Source organism: Pyrgilauda ruficollis, unplaced genomic scaffold (genome assembly GCF_017590135.1).
Source record: "Pyrgilauda ruficollis isolate IOZ18807 unplaced genomic scaffold, ASM1759013v1 scaffold8, whole genome shotgun sequence".
Lineage (NCBI taxonomy): Eukaryota > Metazoa > Chordata > Aves > Passeriformes > Passeridae > Pyrgilauda > Pyrgilauda ruficollis.
Window position 1 is genome coordinate 6,881,469 of NW_024529932.1, and position 10,752 is coordinate 6,892,220.

Consider the following 10,752-nt stretch of genomic DNA (forward strand, 5'->3'; position numbering starts at 1 on the left):
TCTGGGGAAAATAATGCTTCCTTCATTCTTAGCTTCTTTCTCAGGTGGCAACTTTTACAGTTGCTGCAGACAAAATATGGGGCTTGAGGAACCTTTGGCCTAACATAAAGCAGACTGTTCTTTTGGTCTGATGCTTTCCTAATTTTCATATGTATAATAACACCCTGAAGATTAACTTGTTCTTACTGGAGGACAGGACTTGAGGACCAAAATCCATGACAATTTCCCTAGTAAATTTGGGGCAACCAATCTTTTTCACTACAACCAGTGTCATAAATCATGATCAGAACAGTAATTAGAGTCTCCAATTAAATAAAAAAGCATTTCCAGCTGCCTAAGTGTGGTGTTGGCAATGAATGACAGCCTAACATGCACTCCTCTCGTCTGCTGGTACCCACTTCTCTTCTCTGGATAATGCTGTTATGAATTCTCAGTTACACATTTCCACTCTCTTCCCAGAAGTCCATGCAGTTGTTTTGTCAGAACATGTGCAACAAAGTGTTAGTAAAATCCCTCCATCAAGCAAGGACATCAATTGCTCTAGATGCTGCCAGTCCTGCTGTGCTGGTGGTAGCAAGTGAATGAGTGATGTGTAAGATCCTGCACGCTGATCTTTCCTACCTTTGGAAAATACCTCTTCGCATAAACCTCTATGAAGGAATTAATTTCCTCTTAGTGGCAGTCTGTTGGTTTGGAATGCTCAGTTACACACGAGAAAGGCTTTAGTGTAAGATTCTTAGAGAAAGAGTGATGCTCAAAGGTGGTGAGTGCACTGAGGCAGGGGGTTGTACATCCACCAGGAGGCACAGCGAGCTCGGGCTCCGTCTCGTTCACAGTGCTGGACATGCAGCGCCTGCCAGCCGTAAAGGGGAGCAAAAGTGCTCCTCAGATTTTTACGGATGGAGGTAGAAAATGTGGAGAGCTGGCACGAGGCTGAATGTAATGCATATATGTCAAAATTGTGTCTGGTCAAAGGCTATAATTTCACATAAACTTTGTTGCTGTTCGCAATCATTGGAAGTAATAAGCGATACGACAAAAATAAAAATGCTAATCAGTGTGTAAAGAAATACTGGGGCTGAGCTTCTTAAAGTAGACACCAGCAGTTGTGTGAGAGGCCTAATTAGATACTTCCATGTATCTAATGTACATGTGGAGAAGGACAGGGTTAGAATTATTGAATCATAGAATATCCAGAGTTAGAAGCGAGCTATAAGATCATTGATCCTGGCCCTCCACAGGACTGCCCCAAGAATCACACCATGTGATGCTGCAAACATTTAAGGATGTGAATGGTCATATCTGTTACATCTTAACAACATAAAAGAGGTTGCAAAACCAGCTGGGAGTTTACCAGGAAGTACTTGCACATTTGGAACTTCATGGGAAAACAGGCAGTGATAAGCTTATCAGTTATGCTCCTCCTCTGACAGTGTAACTGGAGTTACAAACAATTCAATCCTCTCTGATCCTAGAAGCATGTGTAGCACATCAGGAATATGATCAGCAGTGTTTTCAAAGTTGCTAAATTTTGTGATTTTTAAAGTACTGTAGTAAAATTCTTTTATGCCATTTCAAAATCTGGTCATTAGCTAGGAATTGAAAATCTAAACCCAAGCAAGTAAGTTCTCTTCCCAGGCTTGAAGAGAGACCTGAATATAAGAACATGGAAAAGAAATAAAGAGAACCCCAAGCTATTACTAAGTCCTCATGAGTCTTGGTTTTATAATGCCAATCTCATGACTTTCTGGGAAGCAACTTATTGAAAGCCTTGGTTTGACAATTCTGTGCTTGGCTAGCTTGGGCTTGACTCAAGTCCCCTTTTTTCTTGGCAGCACTTAAAACAGTTGAGAAGTAGCCTATGCCCCTTTGTAATCCAAGATTGCTGCGTGCAGTCAAGAACCTTTAAGCATGGGAAATGAATAAAATGATCCAAAGCCGTGGGGCCCGGCTGGTGGTGAGGGCCAGCGGGACTGGGATGAGGAGCCAAGGCCACTCTGCTTCCATGGGACCAGCTTCTATGTGGGTTTAGTCCTGCCGACACGCTCTGGCTGGTGTAGAAACTCTGTTTGACTTTTAAATTGTGCTAGTTTAGATGGCACTAGTCCAGCTGCTGGAAACTTAGTTGCATAGAGAGAACTCTGCTGATATTTCCAGTTCTTCAGCATTGACACGAGCTGCTGCTGCTCTCCAAAGAGACGCAGTGTGCAGCCATCTCCTGCAGCAGGTCACGTCCTGCCGGAACAGTGCGGCAGCAGCGCCAGGCATTTTTGTGACTGTTCAGCAATCTCAGCAGTAAAGCAGCAATAAAACAATGCTTCCAATGTACTCCACTGCCTTTGCCTGTCGGCTCTTATTTCAAGGCAGAGCGCTGTGCTGGCGTATACACAGCATGCAGTAGGTTTCTCCCGCGCCGCTCCGAGGGCTCCTAGCCAAAGTGCGGGCACAAGGTTGGAGTGAGCAACCCATAGCTGTGGTACCGCTGTGGTTCCACACTGCTGAGGTAGCACCCTACCCTGTCACTCTCTTGTACGCTTCTGTTCTCTGCGTGGGAGCAAGGGTAGCAAAGTCACGCAGCTCTCAAGCCTTAAACCAGGCCAAATTCTGTGATTTAAATGGGCACGGCTGTGGAGTTAGCAGGGTCCTGCTGTGCTGCACCAGCTCGTAGCTAGGCTTACAGTCCTGATGCAGAGGCCTGTGCAAAGACAAGTAAATGAATTTCTAGCTCCAGCTTTTATGCCCTCTGGAATTAATCGTGATACTTTTTTTAGTAACCTTAAAAGCAAATGCCTGTCAAAGTTTCCTTGTAACATCTTGGTCTCGCTCTCAGTTACTTGCAGTTGTGATTTCAAGACGGGTGTTTTTTGCACTTGTCAGCTTTTATCTGTAGACTGCTGTCTTGCTAAGGTGGGAGAAGTTTGAACTATGCCATCATATAATGTAAAAGCAAATGCTTTTCCAGAAATTACTCTTTGTTTCTTGAGGAAGGGTAGGAGTGTGTGGGCTGTTTCCTGCGGCCCTATTGTTACAGTCATTGCAGGCCTGCTTGTGTCTCTACCATTTTCTAGCTGGGACATCCAATTAATTGGACTGAATTTTTTTCCTTTTGTATCCACCTATTCTAGGTTAATAGTTTAGAGGTGTGAAAGATGGAAGTTTCTGGCACTGTGAATATACGAACACTTGCATTCAAAAGACTGGTCTCACTGCATGAAAAACCATGTGGTCACACAACAACTACAGGAAAAATACTTTTGTTTTTACGTCTGTTTTATTACAAACACTCAAATTTTACTGAAGCTAAAATACTTCAACCCAAACACAAGGCCCCAGAGTTCCATGCTTTTATTTGAGAGTATCATATTTTAGTGGAAGTAAACAGAAGTTAGCAGTTAGAACAGCACTCACCCTCCAGCACGACTCTGGAACACCACCTGCATCAAGATGCTCCTGTCCCTCGTGGAGATGTCAGCCCATGTGAGTGACACCTGCAGAAATGCTCACAGGCAGCCCACGGGCATTCTGTCTCTCTACTGATACAGAGTGGTGGCCAAGGCTGCTGAGCTGTACTTACTGAGAACCAGCCTCTGAGGTTCTCTGAGGCTCTCTCTCATGCTGCACGGCTGGGTTTATGCATGACAGAGTACATTTCTTCTACAGGACCGGTGTGGAGCATCCCTCAAAAGGCAGCTGAGATACAGCCCCCCAGATAAAACATGAAACCAGAATTATCCACATCTTTCCCTACAGGATCGATACCTTAAGTTTATCTGCCTCCACTTCGCAAGGGAAAAAAAATATAGGGAAAATCCTGTGTTCTTTTTCCAGACTTTTGCTATAGCTCTGACATCTTGTGTAAAGAAATATAACAGCCACGGTTAAATTTAGGATAAACAGTATCTTTTAATTAATCTTTCTTTGACTTGCTGAATTATCTTTTTTTTCCCCCACAGATGTCTTTCTGGCTTTGCCTATTTTGTAGGAAAAATAGCAGTCCAGTGATTTAGATTTCACTAAATATGGAAAAATTTAGATCACGAGTTCTGCAGACCAAAATGCATATGAGCAATTCTTTGACTAAAATGATCAGTACTACTAATGAGACTCATAGCTCTTTTGAGATTAACTTTACTCTGTATTTTATCTTACTGCAGTAGAATGTGAGCTTTTAAGTAATAGATAACATTATATATTACACAAATATTTTTGTAACTGATATATCTGAATATATTAAGATGCAGATGAGCACATTGAGTATCTTAAACTGATGAACAAAAGTGTTAGCAATTAAAACTCTCTTCCAGGGATTTTGAAAATGTAATGCAAAGCAAATAGCATCTCGTTATACTAACATCTTGAAGAAGGCCTGAACTTTCTCTAAAGCATTGCTCTGAAGGCTTTAGTTTTGATGAAGAAATTTCAGCAGCCGTTCAGCAGAAGTGAAGAAGTGGGCAGAGAATGTGCCTACATGTGCATGTGACAGTACTGCTGCTGGTTTTACTCACAATATCTGGATTAAAAGCCCTTGTGCAGACTTCAGGCATATCTTGATTTTGCTTGTAAAACCACCCTAACAATACAGCCTTCCTTCCTATATTTTGCAGGATGTGGTGTTTTATCATACAATTACTAATGAAAAAGACATGTAAGCAAAAATGTTGTGCTCTGCTCAGCTACCATTGGCAGTAATATTGTGACCATGCTGCTAATTGAAAGATAAGCAGGTTACAGTGAGACCTGGACTGTCTTCTTCCTTACAGTTGTAAAGCAGGACTACTGCCATCAGATTTTGGATATGTGGGAGAATTAATATCAAAATGAACCTTTGCAAATACAGTGAACAATAAGAATCTTGGGTGGAACCACGATAAACCCTTCCACAGGGAATGGTAGCACTTTGAGGATCATAATAGTTGGCTATTGCCGTTTAACTTAAAAGTTTAAATGTCTTAGAACAGCCATAAACTGAAATCCACCTCACCATTTTCATGGTCTGTTGCATTTGTGAACAAGGTTTTCCAAGCCCAAATAGTTGTATAGTAACATCTGAAATGGATCTCTGCATAAATGAATTTCCCAAAAGCCTAAGTAGCCTAAAAGAACTGACTTCCTACAGTAATGAAGGATTTTCTGAACAGTTCTGTAACATGTATTTCTTACATTCCCCTAAAGGGTACATGCTCCTAAAGGGAACTAAAAAATGACCTTTCAGAAAAAGAGAGTTTGGAGCAATTACTTGCTCTTCAGCAGTCTCTTTGAAATTTTGCTTTACAGAATTAAACCTTAGAGATTCCTTCCTCTGTTTTTCCTTGAGGCATGTATAGTTTGATCACTGACATGCTCTCTCTGTGGGCTAAACCTAGTTTTATTTCTAAGAAAATGTTGAGCTCACTGAAGCATATAACTTGCCATACTGCATTATGTTCATTTAGCCCAGCTGTGTATCTGTAACTGTTGTCGATTCCCAGTGCTTTTGAGAAGATGCAAAACCAAAGCAAACTCAAACATATTTTCGACAGAATTGGGGTAATGGAGACTTCATCCTACCTAACTTGTTTAAACTTGGTGTTTCAAGCTGCTTTTTTTCTTTTAGTATCTCTTATGTAAATAACAAGAATATCCAAAAATACAGTAATCCAGGACAAGAGAATATTGTCCTCCCTCTTAGACTCCTGCTGTGTATTTTGGCTTTAATAACATCCTGGAGCAGTGAGTTTGGAAGTCTATTTTGTTATTTGATGAAAAGACAACACTCAGAGTTGTCAGCTATGCAGACTGCCTCCTCTTGTACTACAAGACTGAGAAAATGAAAGCTCTCAAACCAGGTTCTCTATGCTATTTTTGTGTTTGCAATCCATTTGCTAGACCTTGAAGAAGAATCTTATAAGGGAATATTTACTAAAAAGTGACCTTAAAATTCTGTATTTCCTATTCACAAACAGCTTAATAAAACAGAACTTAGAAAGGAGGAAAGTAAAGAAAGGGAAATGGGACAGCAATTACACTTTCCCTAAAATAGTCACGACTTAGAGTGGTCCCCTGATTTCTTAGGGCAGGTGACAGCTACTTACCCTCTTAGGTAATATTTTTTTCATTGGCACTAAAGATCAAGTCCAGTGTACTGACCACCAGCCTCAATCCAGGCTATTGTGTGTTGAAGCAACTCCATGTAATTTGGGTTGTTGATCCCAGTCCTCTGGTGTCCTTTACTACTCACCATCCTGATGGCTGTTGCTTTCTGTTAGTCACTTGTTAGTGATTTTGTGCTTCTTCATGGGAGATAACACATAAAAACACAAATAATCCTTGTCGCTCCAGGAAGATTGTTTTTTACAGTCTTCCCTTCTAGGAGCTGCTGCAACCCTAGGCCTAAAGGGAGGTTTTAGAGTCAGATGACTGCTAGCCCTGAGCTAATTTACACTGAGTTAGTTTGCCCAGGCTTTTCACACATTACTGCAATTACATCACAATTCCAAATTTATGCCATGTTTTCTCACAGTGTCTGAATTGTTAACAGATATACAACAATTCATATCCTTCCAAAAGAAGGTTTCAAGCCTGCTTCTTTCTGCTCAGCTCCTATTGTATCCACAGGATGCAAATGGAGCACTCACCCCCTCTTGATTTTCCATTCCTCTACAGTGCTCAGAGAAGGGTTGGCTTTGTTTTTTCAAGGGTTTCTTTTGTTTGTTTTGTCCTCTGCTAAGCCTCAGGCCTGCATATTTGAATCTCTTCTTACTTATTTAATTTCTTAGGCAAAATGTTCTAATTCAGTTACAGGCCTTTTTTCCATGCCAATTCTGTATCCAAATGTCTCCTAATTCTGTAGCCTTCTAGACTGCAACAACCAGAGCTGTACAGATTTCAGCTGAGATCGTATCATTTGTACATATATGAATCTTAAACATTTTCTTAATTATAACCAAGTACTGTACTGTCGACATTGATTACTCTGTCTAACAAAATATTGTTTTCTGGAAACAATATTTTTAACATATAATGCACACAATTAGTTCTTTATCTTCTCTACCTTGTGCAAACTTAACCTGACACTGTGCTCCCTCTACACAAACACTGAGGAAACTTCCCCATTTTTCTGTAGATTGACAACAGAAATGATGTTTGCTGGCACCACTGAAGCAACGAAGGAAAAAAAAAATCTCAGCTATACTTAAATCATAGGAAATTATGTAAAGGAACAAGAAAGGGCAGATCTTCAAGGTACTAATCCTCTATTTTCATGCAAAGCCTCAATGATTTTGACTGGCTACATGTAGAAGAAACTCCATATAGAAGATGATGAGCAATCAGCAGGGCAACCAGAGTAACTCTTCTCTTGATTTGTTAAGTGGGTGCAAGGAATGTATTTCATTTTAAAAGAAACAAAAAGTGAGCAAACCAGACATCTTTGCAGGAGGAACGCTCCATCTCATCTAATTAAACTCAAAAGATGAACAGTTGGGCTACAGATATGCATGCACCACACAGATGTTCAACCTATTCCCAGAATTCAAGTTTGGGATGTAACAAAATTTTGAATTTTCAGACGGAAAAGGCTGTAACCAAACAATGTAGGCTGCTAGTAGCATTTAATACCAAATAGCCAAATATCAGATTTAATAATGTGTTATCTACAGTCTAATCTGAACATTAGTTCAGGATATAGGAAAAAAACCTTGTTCGTTGTTTAACAAGGTAAATAGCTGGGATTGGTATTTCTTCTGCCTTCATAGGGAATCTCATTTTTATAACTTTATTTTCAGCCCAGCTTTTGTCATCAAAGTAGGCTTCTCTGCAAGTCTACTTGACACCTTTAAAACCTGTTAGCCAAATACAACCAAATGCAACAAAGGTAGAAGCCCTGAAAAAAATTAATATCCTAGAAATTTTATGTAAATATCCATCAGGAAAGAAGAAAAAGACAACTGAGGTGTTGGGAAGGATGCTTCCCTGACAACTGAGGATGCCAAATACAACCAAATGCAACAAAGGTAGAAGCCCTGAAAAAAATTAATATCCTAGAAATTTTATGTATATATCCATCAGGAAAGAAGAAAACGACAGCTGAGGTGTTGCCAGCTGGGAAGGATTGACTGAGCAATCTAGTAACTTCTTGGCCCAGAGGGAATCCACACCAGGCAGAGCTCTCAAGTTTGCCTCAGCCACAGCACAGAATCACAGCTACTCCAAGTCAGTCAGTCACAGGGCTCTGTTTCCAAGCATGCACAACCAAAGTCAATCTAGTTTTGTGCAGAAACTTCACTATTTTGTAATTTCAACTTCAGCAGCACCTGTAGTATCAACTCTCCCCTTATGTACCATATCTCTGTTCACCAGGTAACAGAAAACCATTAGCAGAATTTAAATTCTTAAGGGGACTAAATTCCTGTGTCTGTTTAGTCATATGTCATGACATATGTTTTGGTACTTGTTATATTGTAGCCCACCTGGTTCTTCAACTGGCTTTGAGGTATCCTTAAGGGTGGTCAAAGACTGCATCTTTTAGTATTTATTTCCTAAGGCAAATAAATACTCTGAAATCTTTCAGACCCTCTTCATACACAGTGAAATGAAAAAGAAGCAGCCTTTAAAAATATACTGGGAGACACAGCACACTGAAAATCTTAGCACCCTAGCATTATCTTACCTTTCTCCTTTTCCTGCCTTGTTTCTCTTTGATGAACTTCAGTGAAGGGTGATTTGATCTGCTAAGTTTTGATTGCAACATAGCTGCTGCAAAAGCATGTGCCCTCTTAAGGCTAAATTACCTTCATGCCACCAAATTACATCTTTGTAGGTGAGCTGATGATAAAGCTTTGTGGTATTCTGGTTCAGCAAACGAAGTGCCTTGATACATTCCTCACTTTTTATGCTTGTGAGGTGGAAAAAATTAATCTGCTAATATCAGCTCAGCCTTCTTGTTCCTAAATTCCCTCAGAAGTTTAGAATGTCTGTGGAGTTAAAACCTTGTACTCAGTACGGGCAGATTAACTCTGAAATAAGCCAGTGATTTCAGTGGAGGCATAGATCATTTAAAATAAGAGAGGAATTGTATTCAGTCTCTTGCTACCTATTTACATAATGTCAATGCTGAGATGTTTTTGGGGTTTTTTGCTATTTTTAAAGCAGTTTCATGATTAAGATTTAGCTGAAAACAACTTTGGCAAAAATGGCTTGAGGAGACTGTTGTGGAACATCCCCTTTAAAGAGGCAATGGAGTTTTTCCTCCAGGCATTTTTGCATCTTTTGTGATGCTACTGGAATGCCATCAAAAATGTCCCACATCCGGAAAACACAAACCTATTTCAATTTTCACTCTTCCCCCTCCCTCCCCCCTCAATATATATAAGAATTAAAAAAAACTTCCCATACTTAAAAGAGGCTGGATTTGTGAAAAAAAAAATATGTACTTCTATTTTGAGGTTTTGACATCTGTATTTTTGTAAAACTGGGAGATGACAAAATGTTGAGAATATATTTTGCCTGAAAAGTTGTAACACTCCTTCTATGGTTTTGCTTATTTCTACTTGTTAATAAAGAAGCAAGTAAATGCAGTAAAATTAGAAGGGACTAGGACCTAAAAATGGTCCAGTGATGGATTCCTAGTAAAAAGTTCTGCTTTTTATTATGATTTTATTTATTCACAAAGTTTATGGGTGTCTCTCAGAATAGTGTACATCCACCTTAGAAGAAACAAATAAAAAACCCACAAAACACAAACCCAACTATAACATAACCCCAAAAATATTTGCTTTGGCTCTAACAGGTGTATACATTTTTCAAATTTTCAAACACTTGCACCCAATTCCCTGGTAATCACATTAATTTTTTTGGGTTTTTTGCCTGCAGAAATAGATTCTTCAAAAAAGTTGTCTGGATTGATGTCTTTAAGTGCTTAGTACATTACATAGTATTTATTTTGTTATAACATTATTTTGCTGAAGTGAATATGGTTATCAATGACTTTGGTTTCCAGTGCTATGGACATGACACAGCTACTGCCACAATCTATCTAAATAAACACCACCACTAAAAAAACAGTGCTGTCACTGCAGAACAACTTGTACTTGTCATAATAATTATAACTATGAATGAGATAAAAATATTAAGTGGACGCAAGCAGGAACTGCAGCTAAGTGTCAGCTGTTGGATGACAACCTTATGTATCAGTGAAGGCACATTTGGGTGACACGACACAAGAGCAGTGACATACAAGAAATCAGACAGCTTGCTTCAACCTTAACTGCAAGCAGCTTTATTTGTTAACCTGTCTCTTGTGCAATTACTGAGGTTAAAAAAAAACAACAAACCATAACATTATAAAGGTGATTGAAAGATTGAAATAATAGATGGAATGTAAGTGCTGCATAATACACACTTGATGTACAAAAGTTAAATGAGCAAATTATTAACAAGTGATATGAATACTGATTCACTTAGAATGAATTGCTGAGATCTATATTTGGCACTTAAATAAACACAGTCCTCTACAAGTGATTCTGCTACTCCCTGTCTTGAGTAGAAAATGTATTAAGATTTGACTCTGCGGTAGGTGGACACCACTATGGTATCTTTGCTGTAGTACCAGTGACTAAAAACCAGGGAAAAGCCAAAAATCTGTTAATGGAAGAAGTCACCATGTGTGACAGACCCTCAGTGATAAAGCCTTTGGGCTTCTTACTCACCTGGGTCTTAGGCTTTGGGTGAGCACAGTCAGCAAGAGAAACAATGTTCTTAAATCTTACACTGGCA